The 15019-nt window shown below is 40.9% G+C and overlaps 1 protein-coding gene across 14 annotated transcripts in view; it reads right to left on the bottom strand.

Annotated features, from left to right (window-relative positions):
* Positions 1 to 15019, bottom strand: part of Ptprt (protein tyrosine phosphatase receptor type T) — a 1077234-nt gene that overhangs the window by 385885 nt on the left and 676330 nt on the right. The window lies entirely within an intron of this gene.

Below are 15019 nucleotides of genomic sequence, written 5' to 3'. Positions count from 1 at the left end.
GTTAGGGGTGGGGTTGGTAGTGGTGATGGCAGTGAAGAAGACAATAAGACATTTTCCAATTCATGGTAGACTAATGCGATCATCAATGACTCTAAGCGTGAATCACTAGGAAAACAAAACTGAAAACTAAAAATGACACCTCAAAACCATTGAAAATAAAAGTTTCACTTTTAAAAATACTCATTGCATGCATTTGTACTCATCTGTCGAGGAGAAAGAGTGAATGAGTCAGTGGCCATGTTCAGGCTCTGTTCTAAAATCCAGCATTTGATGGAATTGCTGGCTGATATATGTTGCCCTGATTCACTCTTTCCTCCCCTGCTTCTCCCTCTCCATGTCCAGTGTGGCCACCTAAATAGCCTTACACTGAAATCCTTGTAGATTTAGCTTCTGAGAAACCCAAACAAAATAGTCATGTTGAAGAAATGCTTTCTCTCTTTCAGGGTCCAACAGTATTTTTTAAATGCTTCTAAAAATTTGGAAGTGATGCCCTTGATAAAATGATCTTTCTTAAGTGCACACCTGCAGTCTAGCATCATTTACCAAAATAAATTACAGGACTTACGTGCCATGCTGCTTTTAACTTCGATCACGTTCCCATGCAGGTACGGGTCCGGAAGTTCTGTTTTGTTTAGCCATTCTGATAGACCAACCCTGCATGCACACCACTTTCTCTTAATGAATCATGCTTTGCCTCACTATATAGGACAAAGATGGAGATGGCTCAGTGGTTAAAAGCACTGCATCCTTTTCTCACAAGCTGAACAGTACTGAACTTCTTCAGGACCGTCTTAAGGAGCCATCTTTTCTTGCATAAATACACTTTTTAAGCCGTATACACATTAAAAATGTTTGGGGTTTTTGTTGTAATTGCTTAAAGATAATTCGCCTTTTATATTAATCTATTTGTATGATGTCATATTTTCCCATCACAAGTATAATTTACCTATTTGGGGGGGGCTTCTTGAATGTCTTTTGTATATGTTTTTATTGCAATTATAAATAGTATCTTTAAAAAATACCACATCCCTGTTAGGCAAATAGAAATGGAGTATGTTCCTCAGTGTGGATATCTTGGGAAATATACTAGTTTTAATTCTAATATTTGTATTCAGACTCCTTTGGGTTATCTATGTAAATAATCACAGCATCTGTAGCTAATAACAGTCTTTTTCTTTCTAATATTTTAGCTCATTTTATTTTTGTCTTTTAGGGTCAACAATACAGTATTTAATGGGAATAATGATAGACATATGTGTTTTTCCAATTTCAAAGATAATGATGCTCTTCTTTTATCCTTGCATGCGGTGTTTGTAGGTCACTTGTAGTTATCATTTAGCAGGTTAAAAGGTCCATTTCATTTCTCATATTCAAGGAAATTTTATTTTGAAATCATGCTGGGCTTTAACTGAATCCACTGTAGTAATGATACATTTCCTCCCCTCTCTTAGGATGTTAATGCAGGGAATTATATAAATGGATATTACAAAGTTTAACAATGTTGCAAAGTTTAAGCCACTTCTTTCTTTAAATATATTTTCGACTCATATATGTGTTACTGGGTTGTTCAGCTCTCTTTTGATTGGGACATCTACACTTAATTTTCTTCTCTCATTGTGAACTTGTCTGCCTTGGAAGTCAAGATTATGGTCCCATCATGAATTGGGGCAGGGGGTTCTGGCATTTCCCCTCTATGAATGGTTGTGAGTAGCTGGAGAATACAAATTCCCACAATGATGATTCAACCGCATGTGTAAAACCAAGTCAAACTTTTCAACCGTTAAACTATTTCTTCATTGAAAAATCTATGCCATTGGTTCTATTTCTGAATATATTGTAGAACTACATGAAAAATTTCTCCTTACTAGGTTTTAAATATATGTCTAAGAATTTTTCCATGTCAGAAAATATGTAAATGTTAATTTAAATTATATTTGGAATCTTTTAAAACTCTTTTGTGTGTGTATGCATGTGTGTGACATTAACTCTGTACAAGTGGATAAAACAAATAAACATCTCATTAATTTAGTTCTAGTGAACTTCATTCAATGACCTTGCTTTTATTTATAGATTTTATTCCTTAACTACACATCTAGCAAATAGTTTTGAACTCTTACAATCATTGTGGGGGAAATCATAGCTTTACAATGTTAATTTCCATTTTAGGGACATATTCCATATCAGTGTTTACTTAGCTATTCCTAAGACTAGATATTAGCATTTTCTTTATAAAACCAACAACAAAAAGGTCTTTTTATCTCTAATTCCTGGGGGATCTTAGTTTTACAATATCAGATCCTTTCCTCTTTAATAAAAATGGAGTCCTTTTTATCTGACCAGAAACCTGCCTTTATGAAACTCATAAAAGGTATTTTCAGAGGTGGGAATATTATAAATGGTCTGGCTTTGTGAGACATTCTGTTAATGACTGAGGCCCAGTTCTGTTTCTCTAACTCAAAGGGAAAGGAAAGAATAGAACACGTGCATGCTTTATTTGACCAGACAAGGATTCTGTTTGTCTTGTGAGGATGTGTACTCAGAGCATTTAGAGAAATAACCAGGTATGAGGAGGGTTTGGTGTAGTAGTCCTTCTTTCTATGTGTTGCTTGCATTGGTTAATGAATAAAGAAACTGCCTTGGCCCGATAGGGGAGCACTTAGGTAGGTGGGGAAGATGGAACTGAATTCTGGGGGGAGAAAGCAGAGTCAGAGATACACCATAGATCTGCTGCTGGAGATAGATGTGCTGAAACTCTGCTGGTAGGCCGTGACCTCATGGTGATATACAGATTAATAGAAATAGGTTAAATTAATATGTAAGAGTTAGCCAATAAGAAGTTAGAGCTAATGGGCCAAGCAGTGATTTGATTAATACAGTTTCTGTGTGATTATTTCAGTTCTGGGTGGCTGGGACAAACAAGTGGCCTTCCAATTACAAGGGTTCTCTACAGAGAGACTTTCTAGGTGTTTAAGGAAGGCCAGCCTGTAGTGTCCAGAACATTGTACTTCCTCTAGTTGGAGTGTCTCCTTCTAATGATGTATTAATGTCCTTTCCATGTTGAGATGTTTAGTCTCAGTACTCAATTTGGTAAGATGTAGAAGAAAGAGAAAGCAAGCAGAGCACAAGTATCCATCTTTTTGGCTGCAGAAACGATGTAACAGTGGTTTCAAGCCCTCACACTGCCCCCAGCCATGCCTTGATTTCTGTGCTATGCTCTTGAAACTGTAAAGTCAAGATAAACACTTCCTCCTGAAGTTGTTGCTGTCCCAGCTTTTCATCCTAGCAACAAGAAATGTGAACAAGTTACTTTCCTTACATGTACACTGGACATCAGCTTCGAGTAAGAGCCTTCATTCTGTGCACTGAGGCCTGACATCTGGAGTTGAGCTCTTGGTAGTTCAACCCTGCCTTTAGCCCTGACTCTTAGGGGTTAGCTTTCCATGCAGCTCTGTATTAGCTCCTCCTGCTATAGCTGTGTTACATTCTCTTATGGCACTCAGGATACTTTCCATTCTTTGGGAAGGCATCTCAAGAAGGATCACCATTTTAAATCAAAACTTACATTCTCATCACTTGGACTATAAGCTACTACTGGATCCATGCTGCCAGGGTTATGTTTTGTTTGTACTTGTTTGCTGTGTAACCTAGAGCAAGTTACTTAACATCTTTAGGTGGAATTATTTTTGCTTTAAGGAGGGTATGAAACTGGCATCTTTCTCATAGTTTGTCATGAGCATGAGCATTTAATATTTCAACACCATAATGTGCTGAGCAAGGCACCTGACACAAACTAGTGCCCTGTGTTCTTGTCCCTCCCTAGGATTCCACTGTATTCCCCAAGAGCTGCTTTAATAAGGATTGGGTATCACACTTTGAATTCTGTAGATTATTCTTATTTCCAATGTGTCTCTGCCTCAAGCTCCTTTTCTGGAATGATACCATTTTGCTAACCACAGAAGCTGTATCTTCTCACAACTTACCAGGGATGCTAAACAGCTCTAACAATGGTCTTCGGATTTCTTCAGTAAATAATTGTAAAATTTATTTTGTCTCTTAGGGTTCAAGATTCATTGGTTTGCTAACATATTTATGTGTGCATATAATCTAGTTGAAATTGTTCTAAGTACTTGCATTGTAATGGTAAACAAAGCAGAGAGAATAATCCTGTCTCTGTGGAGTGCACTCTATTTGGGAAAATATACATAATAAAAGGTAAAGTATAAATGCAGAGTTCCAGTTGATAAATGCTAAAGGGATACATGAAGCAGGGAAGAGAGACAAAGTGTCATATAAGAGGCTGCCACATTTAAATGAAATTGGCTATGAAGAGCTCTTAAATTCTAAATAGGAAGGAAGATGTGATGGGGGTCAAAGAAGACGGCCATGTTTATCTGGTAGAAGGCCATTCTAGTCAGAAGGGGTGACAAGTGCAAAGGCCCTGAGGCAGGGGCATGCTTGGTAAAATTGAAGTCAATGATTGGATTCATAAAATAAACAGAAGTAGGAGATAGTCAGAAAAAACAGAACTGGGGCTCCTAGTGACTTTGGACATTGTATGTCATGAGGGTTTTATCTCAATAGCATGAGAAAAACCAGAAGGGATTACAGCAAGAGGCTGAGGTGATTTTTTTTTCGTGGTTAAAAAAAAAAAAGTCTGGCCGGGCAGTGGTAGCACATGCCTTTAATCCCAGTACTTGGGAGCTCTGGAGGCAGAAGCTGGTAGATCTCTATGAGTTCAAGGTCAGTTTGGTCTACAGAGTGACTTCAAGGACAGCCTCAAAGCCACACAGAGAAACCCTATCTTGAAAAAACAAAACAAAAACAACAAACAAGCAACCCCCAAAAAACATTCTGGATGCATTGTAGAGAACGGTGTGGAGAGCCCAGGATTGATGCTGAAAGACTAATTGCTCACATCATCCACACTGGGGATAACAGCAGCTGAAACCAGGGAGGCAGCAATAGAGGTTGTGAACCAGCAATGGGATAGGTTGTTCAGTGTCTCTGAGCTACTATGTTGATGGCAGAACTAAGAGATTATGCTGATGAGTAAGATGTAGAGAGTGAGCCTGGAGCACCAATTACAGAGAACCTAACATGAAGGGGTTTCCCAGAGCTGTGCATCCCAGGGTCTCATAAAGTGAGGAGCCACTAATAAAACACAGTGCTACTAATTAAGATAGAGAAGACAGTGGGGAGAAGGAGGTTGACATTGGTTGAGTGATGGCTACCTCCTTCTATTCGGGATGTTTTGTTCCAAAGGACCAGAGCGATCCAAGTGAGAGGGTTGAGCTTGCGGGTAAGTAAATCATTCGGGAGGGCTGGAGAGAGGTCTGGCCTGGAGACATCCATTAGAAAAATTATTAGCTTGTGTGTGGATTTTAAAGCCAAGGGATCAGAAATAATTAGGTAAATAAATGGATCCACAGTCAGCAATCTGTGGCCCTTGATACAAATCCAACCAGCTGCTTGCTTTGATAAATAAAATTTTATTGGAAAATCGTCATACCCAATCATGTATATATTGTTGCTGGATACTTTCCTGCTGCAACAGCAGAATAAAATAACTGCCAAAGAGATCTATGCAGTCTACAAATCTGCTTTCCCAAGTCTATCCAACCTTTGATTCAGAAATGACTGGAAAGAGACTCAAAAATATAAGTCAATAAAGCTGAGATGTTTAAAAGAAATACAGAAGAGAAAGGGAGTCCCCGAGGGAGAGGGATGTCTAGAAATGTGTGATAACCTGGAAACTATGTGGAAAATGGAGTTTAAGGAAGATGTGGCAGCCAACTATAACCAATAGTGATGGCTGGCTAAATAAGATTGGACTCTTGGGATAATGATGGTTGAATTTATTAAGATCACAGGAGTAACGGTTAATCCCAATTGTCACCTTGATATGATCTAGAGTCATCTAGAAAATGGATCTCTGGATGAGCCTGTGGATGAGTATCTTGATATGATCTAGAGCCACTAGAAGATCGATCTCTGAATGTGCCTGGGACGAGCATCTTGACTAGGGTAACTGAAGCAGGAAGAGCTGCCTACAATGGGTGATACCATTCCTTGGGACAAGATCCTAGACTCTATGAAGATGAGAAAATGAGTAGAGCAGATGCATTTATTGCACTCTGCTTTCTGATAGTGGATGGAAAAGAACCAGAGGCCTCAGCTCCTGCTGCTGTATCTTCTCTGCCATGATGAACTTCTCTGCCAAATGAAAACCAAAACAAAATGCTTGCCTCTTAAGTTTGTCATGGCATCTTATGACAATAACAGACAAACTAAGTCAACAGGTGATCTCAAAAAAAAAAACTGTATTGGAGAAGTGATTTGGATTTGAGCTACTTTGGCTAAGTGTGTTCATGAAATTCAGAAGGGGAAACTGGTCATGTGGAAAAGCAGCGGGAAGAGAAGGGAAGACTGGACTATCTTGCTTTTGTCTTTTTAAAGATGATGAAAATAAAGCTTCCATAGAAAGTACAATAATCATTTACAGAGAAGGATTTAGCTGTAGGGTAGACAGTAGACTAGCACTAGAGTAATGACCTCCCTTAGGGAAAGGGAAGTAGGATTTGGCACATTAAGTAGAGAAATTGGTTTTCACTTAGAAAACAAATGTTTTATCCCTAGAAACAAGAGGAAAGATTGAGTATGCGGGCATTATGTGGGTCAAGAAGTATCAAATGTCTTCATTCTCCTTAGTATTGTAGATAAGGTCATCAGCTAAGTGTGATAGCAGTATGGGGGTGACAGAGATTTGAAGATGCAGATAATTATTCTGTAAGAGATAGAAATAATGAATTCATTAGGAAAAGAATGTTGCTTTTGGACAATTTTTAGGACAAACTCCATCAGTGCCCCTGATTTCAACTGCAACAAACGGAAGGGTGCTGTGTGGTCAGCTACAAAAAGAGGGCCTCGGATAGGTGAAAGATTGCATGAAACAGTGTTCCACGTACATGAACATGAGAGCCAGGCTGAGAGGTTGAGAAAGCAGATGGGGCCTGAAATGATTGGCCAGTAACCTGGGAGGGAACAGGAGGGAAGGCCGAGAGGAGAAAGGTCCATTCTAGGGGGGTTGAAGTTTTGTACCTACAGAACGCGAAGGAGTGAAAGAAGAAAGGTCACAGTCAAGCTGAGTGTTTGTAATCTGGATTAAATAAAGATTCGAAGCTGTTTAAAAGTCCTCCTTTGCACTGTGAGGAGAAAATATACATAAACCCTTGACCTGGCTTTTTTCCAACCAAGAGTTATATTCTCTCTCTGCTTCTGGCTCTGCACCACTTAGCACAGCTGAGGGCTTTATGTGCAGACATCTGTGGTGTGTAGCTTTGTAACATATATTTTCTTTATTCGTAAGAATTTTGTACATATATACAATGAAATGAGATCACACTCCCATTTCCCCATCCAGCTCCTTCCACTTCCCCTAACATACGATTCTCACAGCTTCGAGTATGCTGCCACTGCTGCTGCCCCCTTCTCCCCTCCCTCCTCTTCCTCTTCTGCTCTGTCTGATCACCATATGGATGGAGAGCCGTGGGAAAGCTACAGGCACCACACCTTTACAGGAGAGTGGTCTTACTTCCCACATCAGCTATCAACTGCTAATAGCACTTTAGTAAGAGTCCTGGGCTGGAGATTGCCATCTCCATCATTAATGTCAAAATGTTAGCTGTCCTGATCTTGGGCCAAGGATCACAGCTTCTGTGAGTTCATGAGTGTGGTAGCTATGTCATGTCCAGAAGTCAGCATGCCACAGCATTCCTTCCCATCCTTTGGCTCTCACATCCTTTTTGACTCTTCCTTGATGTTCCCTGAGCCTTGTTGAGGATGGAGAGCATGAATGGGATCATGACGATAAAGATGTCTTGATTAGGGATAAACACTCAGATTTTTACTCTCCTTGATCAAATATGCATCTCTGCACTGACTGAAGCCTGCTGTCCCTATTGGCCCCATCTTACATGTGGGGGTACATATATGCTTAGAATATGCATATCATAAACAAGGTGTCCTAACAAGGTGACAAAGAGAGCTGGAACCGGCTCACATCCTTTGACTCTTGAGCATGCGCTTCTTTCTCCCATCACCTTGTGGGTTTGTACTTTGGAGGTGGTAAGGTGATTGCATCTGCCAGGTGTCACAGCCACGGTCAAGATGAGTCAGCCTCAGGCTAGGGCTCTTCCCTTCTGCTCCATCCCTGCTTCTGTAGGTCAGGACGTCCTTTACAAAGCAGTACAGTGACTTTTATTTGATGAAACTGGGTCTCTCCTCTCTCTCTCTCTCTCTCTCTCTCTCTCTCTCTCTCTCTCTCTCTCTCTCTCTCTCTCTCTCCTCTGCTGTGTTGGGAGATTTCTTTTTGTCATATCTTCTAATCCTGTGCCTACCTTCAATTCCTTTTTTTAATTCTGTATAATTCTTTAATGAACCCACATTTTCCTCGTCCACACTTTCATTTCTTCTTCTGTCACAGCATGGAACTTTCCATCCTCTTGACAGAGTTCTACAACAAAGGTTAATTACTTTATAATTTCATTCTCTTAAAAAAAAGCACAGTAAAATTTCTAATTTTAACTGTGCTTCTTGTCAGGAGGTTCATGTAAATTCACTGTAATTAAACCAGATGTTTTCTTCTGCTTTAAAGTCAGGTGGTAATTTAAGGGGGATTTTTATTTCAACAGACAAGAGAACAGATTGTTGTCAAAGGAAGTTTCTCCATCTCTTGTCTGCTTTCCCTCATTTTCTGTCCCCTTTCCATCTTGTTTGCCCTATGCCTTTTCCTCCTCTCTTCTTTCTTTATCTTCTCCATCTGCACGTCTGTAAGATGGGTTCACCATGGAGTACTTGGGGGGCAGTAATGGAAAGCATAAAAGCAGTACATGGAAGAGCTCAGAGCACAGACCAGGAGACTGGGACTTCTCCTTTCCTCCTCACCCCCCCCCCCATTTCAGGGTTCTCACTGGCCACTTGGCCAATTGACTACTCCTCATAAGGAGACCCAGAATTAACTTAAAAATCAAACTGATTAGTGAAGACTTCAGCAGACACCAGTGTGTGTGAGGGAGTCTTGCATAGAAAAATTGGAGAAATATTTCATTCTATTCATGTTTTATAGATTCACTGGAGGGAAATTATTTCTTCCAGATAAATCTTCATAGCTAAAGACATCAACTACAACTTTTATTGAGGAAAACAGTAGTATGCTACTGAATATGTTTCCCACAAGCTCTCTAGGAAGAAAAGAATAACTTGTCTTCTAATTTTCATGATGTGAATTTTCCAACCATATTTAATTCTAAGCAGTAAATGTATTACCAAACTCGGAGGTAAGAGGAGCTACCAACAGTCAGCTTTAGCAAGCCAGGACAAGTGAGCTTCAGTTGCACCTAAAGGACACGTGCAAGTATCTGGATTATGAAATGGTGCCCATTCACGAACAGCATTCTATCATGAAAGGAGGATGGGCTTTGATGTCAGATACTCATTCATTAACTCATTCCTCAGCCAATGGGTTATGAGTACTCAGTTCAGACCAACATTTTTCTTATCGAAAAACATCCATCAGAGGTACCCATCCACTAAAACATCCATCAGAGTTATCCATCCACTGAAACAAAATGAAATCCCTGCTTTGACAAAGCTTCCACTCCTTTAGAGGGACAGGTACGAAGCTAAAGAACTAATGTAAAGTGTGCTACAGAGACAGAGAAAGTCAGGAAGAGAGTTAGAGGGGCTTCAGCCAGCTCTGAGCTTTCATAACACATGGTCAGGGGAGGTTGCACGGGTAAGACTTCGAAATGTATGAATTCCTTACCTGCCCAACAATGGCAACAGCCCCAGCACCAGGGTGGTTGACAGTAGACTCCAAGGACAAGAGTATAAGTACAAAGCCTAACTCTCTGCAGGCTTATGACAAACATAACTGTGTTTCTCCCTGTCACTCATAACGCTGCAAGGTCACCTTTACAAGCATTACGGTGGAAGAAGCTGATGTGAAATGAGGCTGGAAGGACCTCCTACAGTACATCGTTTTCCAGCTGTACTGTCCCCGTCTGCACGGCGTTACATCTGACTTGTTATTTCCTATTACTTTACCTCTTACATACACCCTCTTGTTAGTGTAGACATACCTATCATTGGCAATGTGCACTCTCCTTCCGGCTCACAGTAACCTAAGAAACCCACTGAGTAGGCTCATAAGAAATGCACACACAATTAAGGCACTGAGCACTGCTACTTTTCCTTACACGAAAGCACTTGAGTTTAAGCTTGTTTTGCCACCTTGGGATAATATACCTATTAGATGTGGTTAAACATATCAAATATCAATTATGTGAATATATTTTATACTGTTGCTTATTATAATCAATTACAGTTTTATGTATTGTTAAAATTTCATTCCCTTATTATACAACAGGGGGAAATCCTGCTTGTTCTTTCATATTTGGTGTGAAGATTAAATCAGTACACATTGCCTGGGAAAATGAAAAATGATAGGCCTTCTCTGAAGGAGAACTTAATTGATTGTGCATTTACCCTTTGACTTCAGCAAGCCTACCGTGAAGAATTTACCTGAAAATACATCTCCACAAACACCCAACAACTTACACAACAAGGCTATTGGCTGCAGTGTGACTACAGTGTACCTCTTTATAGCAAGCAACCAATCAACCAGCAAATATGATGCTTGAAATGGGGGGGCACAAGATGACCTAGACGAAAAAAAGTAGGTCATAGAACAGAACTGAAACAGCTGCCACTGGACTCTCAGGCAATCGCTCCACACAGCCATAGCGCCAAGAAGGTGTTAAGAGAACGGGTCATTGTTTACATGGAATGTTTTCTAAGACAGAGAAAGTGAACATAAATACAGGTGAAGTATACATTATTCCTTGGGTTTAGTATTAAATAGAAGGGAAAGGGAACCTCGAGTTGCCGCAGTGGTGCAGGCGTATGGAAGGCTCTGGGCTCAATGGAATTGTGGGGGGCAATTGGGAAGGATAAAAGGGGCAGAGAAGAGGAAGGAGGAAGAAGATAAAGAGAAGGTAGAAGGAAGGGAAGAGGAAAATATTATTTTCTTTTTGTTAAATAAACTTTATAAAATGGAAATGAAAGAATAATGAAACAGTTAAACGTCAATGTAGCTCTCTTCCTTCGTAGAAGAAGTTTTATATTTGTGGCTGATGGGGACACAGTTGGTCCAAAAGCAGACAACAATTGACCATGGGGTACCCAGTTCCAACTGATATCCACAAAACAACCCCTATGTCTAAGGCTCAGGGAATGCATGGAAGAGGGAGCAGAGAGATTGTAAGAGCCAGAGGATCAGGACACCTGATGTGAGATAGTGTCTTGTATATATCTCAGAAGCTGCAGCCATGAAATCTCAGCAGTCTTTACAATAACACTCAAACTAACACGCCAACATGCATGGAGAAATCTCACGTGGTTCCACCCCTAGGAGCTATAGTCAACCAATGGCTGCTGAGAGAGAGCATCAGCCTTCCCCAGGAATGAACCTCCTAATCGGTTATCCAATACCAAGCAGTCTATACATATACATGCAATACTAAATTGAAAATGAATATCAAAATGCAGTATTTTATATTTAAAATGTTGGTCTTTCAGGTTTGAAATAGAAGAATACAGAAGGAACGTGTCAGTTATTTCTCAGAATGAACCCTTTGTAACATAGAGTTCTGACATTTTAAAGAAGCAACTGATTTGCATGTTGGAAGTAGTAACATTTATTTTTCAAAGCATAGAGGAAGGAAAACCTTAAAATTAAAAGGACCTTAATTGGCTATCAAATTAAAACTAAGATCATATAGATAGAAACTCAGAATGTTTGAACACAGTGTTTTGACTGCACATTCTAAGCAGTGCAAAGTGGAGTGCAGAGAAATGAAAATGTTCTGTTAGTAGGCCCACTAATTGCTGGTGGGTTGGTACATTTTGGGATTGTGCAAATGGACAGACAGACGGATGCAGAAAATCAAAGTCTTCACTGTTGGAATATGTGTGCAGAAGTATCGGAAAGTATATGTTCCAGTCAGGATTGGCTCACGATTTAAAACAGGTGGATTACAGTCCCCATCTCTGTCTCCATGGGTCAGTTAGCGACATTGCTGCTCCACTGAATGTACAAACTGTCACAGAGCCCAAAGACTGCTCCCTGAAGAAGCAAGCAGAAATCTTTAGATAAGCGATGACCTCTGGAGCAGGAACATTACAGACAGTCTGGGGCATTGCAGCATGCCAGAAAAGGGGAGGACTAACAAGGACATATCATAAGGACAAAAGGGGTTGTGGCTCGCAGGTTGAGAACGACTGCACTAGACTTTCTTGATGGCCTAAGCTGTGTCATTTTAAGGTAATATCAACTTTCTTAGATGTTGCATAATACTGTGGATTTAAATGAGAATATCTTTACTTTGAGCTATGCACACTGAAGAACTAATAGGTTAAATACCATATTTTTATTAACTTTTTTAGGATTTTATACATTCATGCACCATATTTTGATCGTACTCATCCATGACCCCCCCCCCCCAACTCCCAACTCCTCTCAGATCTACCCCACCCGTTCTCATACCTCTCTGACTCCATGTCATATAGTTTGCACCTTCGAGGACTGCCTCTGTTACATTTCCGTACACTTAGCTGTAGGTCGGATAAAGATGGGTGATGACCATGAAGAGCTGAGATATTTGTAGAACACAGCAAAGTAAAAATCCACTCAATTTTTTTAAAAAATCAACAGTTGTTTTCCTGATAAAGCCCAGTGTCTCAGGGACCAGGAGCTGCTCTCTGGCAATTATTCTGTGAACCCTCAAAGGTACTGGGGTGCTAAAATGACTGATCTTGAACTCTTCCACCTCAAAACTTTTGAGGGCAGGTGAGAGCAACACAGAGTCAGTGAGTTCAGCCTAGGAGGCTCCTCTCTGGCTCCTGGAGGGGAGGTTCAGGCAAGCGTCCCCTCAAGGGCTCCCACCTCCATGTCTTCTCACTGCGAATGAGTTTTCAGGAAAAGGAGCCAATGCTTTCACCCTCTATGGAGAAGGCAATCTGGCCCTAGCCTTTAGGGATTGTCCACAGCAATCTTGATGCATGCCTTAGTCCTAGCTACTCAAGAGGCTGAGGCTGGAGGATGGCTCAGCCGAGAGTTGAAGAGTAGCCTGAGGAACATATTGAGACAACACATTAACAAACAAAAACAAATACAAACTGCCAAAGAGTCTCCACACCCTGCTGGAACCTTCCAGGAGATTATGAGCTATGGTCTCAGAAGGGCGACAGACCAAGGAAGGGTGTCTTATGTGCTGGTGTCTTTAATATGATAATGTCTACACATCTCCCGAAGCAGGAATTGATGTTTTATTAATGATGTTTACTATAAATTTAATTTCAAAGCACTGCTGTTCCCACATTGTTTTGATAAAGGCTTTGTGGTGTGTTTATTTTTCTCCTGGTGGTAAAAATGAGATTGAGAGAGGACAAGACAGAGTTTAAAGGTAGGACTTGAGACTTGCTGTTGCAGATGGAGGTCATTCTCATAGTGCAGCTCAAAGGGGCCTAGGGAACACAGAGAACGTTTCCCTCTGAGGTGCTCCTTGGCTCTATCATGATTTGTCCACAAAGGTTCCTCCCTGCCAGCACCAGACGATAGCCTCAGAATAGCAATCACTGACCACTCTCTACTCACAACCCTGTTTCTCCCATCAGGACCCAGGTATATTGCCAATCCTTCAAGACCCTCAGTAGACTTTCCACAACCGGGGCAATGGTTGGTAAGAGCATGGAGACAAATCCCACAACATCTGGCTGGCTGAGGTATTTTGTACCAGAGGCTTTCTGGTTTTTTTTTTTTTTTTTTCTGTGAGTTACTGCAAATGTAATAGGTAGCTATGCTTATTGAGAGCCTGGAATTGGGTCTTGGGCAATTTTTTTTATCTTCCATCCCCTCTAATATCATAATAAATTACAAGGTAGTATTAATATCTAGTTCATTTTATAATTGAGAAAACCAATGTACTAAGAGATTAAAGAGGGTGCCCCAGGCATACTGGACTGGAGAGTCTGCCTTCTCAAAGAGTGCTGTTCTCTCTGGTGGAGATAGGGGATCTGCGTGTTTGAATAAAAAATGGAAGCAGATCTAAGACAAGCTCAGCTGCCTCCCTGGTGTGGAACATCTGTGGCACATAACAAACCCTGGAGAGCTCTCCTCGGACCTGCTGGGGGTTGTAACAGGGCTTCCTCCACTTTGCTGGCCTACTTGTCATCCCTGCCCACACTTTCCTTAATCGCTTGTACACAAATCTACACTGAATCCGATTCTAGAGAATTTAATAGGGCCGGTAATTAGCCAGGCTAAGGGGAAAACCAAAATTAACACAGAGTGAAGTGTTTCTTAGGTATGTCTTAGAAATCACAAATTCTGTCATACAGAAGATGGCTACTGTTTGGAGTTGCGTGCAGACTGTACTGCAATCCTGGGATGAAACAACCAAGAAACTTGAGGCAAAGATAACTTAAGGAGAAAGTAAAATTTAAGTAAAGTTTTGGAATAGTAGTAGAGGAACTTGTCCTGCAGACATGAAGGGAGATGTCAGTCTAAACAGAAGGAAAAGCACTAGCATGACAGAGAGGAAGATAGTTATATTCTCTATTTAAAAAGGCTCCACAATCTAGTAACATCAAGGTAGGAGACACATTCCAAGAAGCAGTGCAATAGGCAGACTCCATAGAACCTTGTAGGGTGGGGGAGGTATGGTGAGGTGAGGGGAGATGGGCAGGGTGGGGGAGGGGAAGGTGGAGTGGGATAGGGTGGTGAGGTGGGAAGGCAAGGTGGGATGGGAAAGAAGGGATGGAGTGGATGGGGAGTATGATGGGGCAGGGGTGAGGGGAGGATGAGGGATGGGTGGGTGGGAGATGTGGAGGGGTGGGAAGAAATTTCTAGGTTGATCCTCTCTCTCTCTCTCTCTCTCTCTCTCTCTCTCTCTCTCTCTCT

Source organism: Chionomys nivalis, chromosome 9, assembly GCF_950005125.1.
Source record: "Chionomys nivalis chromosome 9, mChiNiv1.1, whole genome shotgun sequence".
In the NCBI taxonomy this organism is placed as follows: domain Eukaryota; kingdom Metazoa; phylum Chordata; class Mammalia; order Rodentia; family Cricetidae; genus Chionomys; species Chionomys nivalis.
Note: the sequence above shows the minus strand (reverse complement) of the source record. Positions and strands in the feature narration are given on the sequence as shown.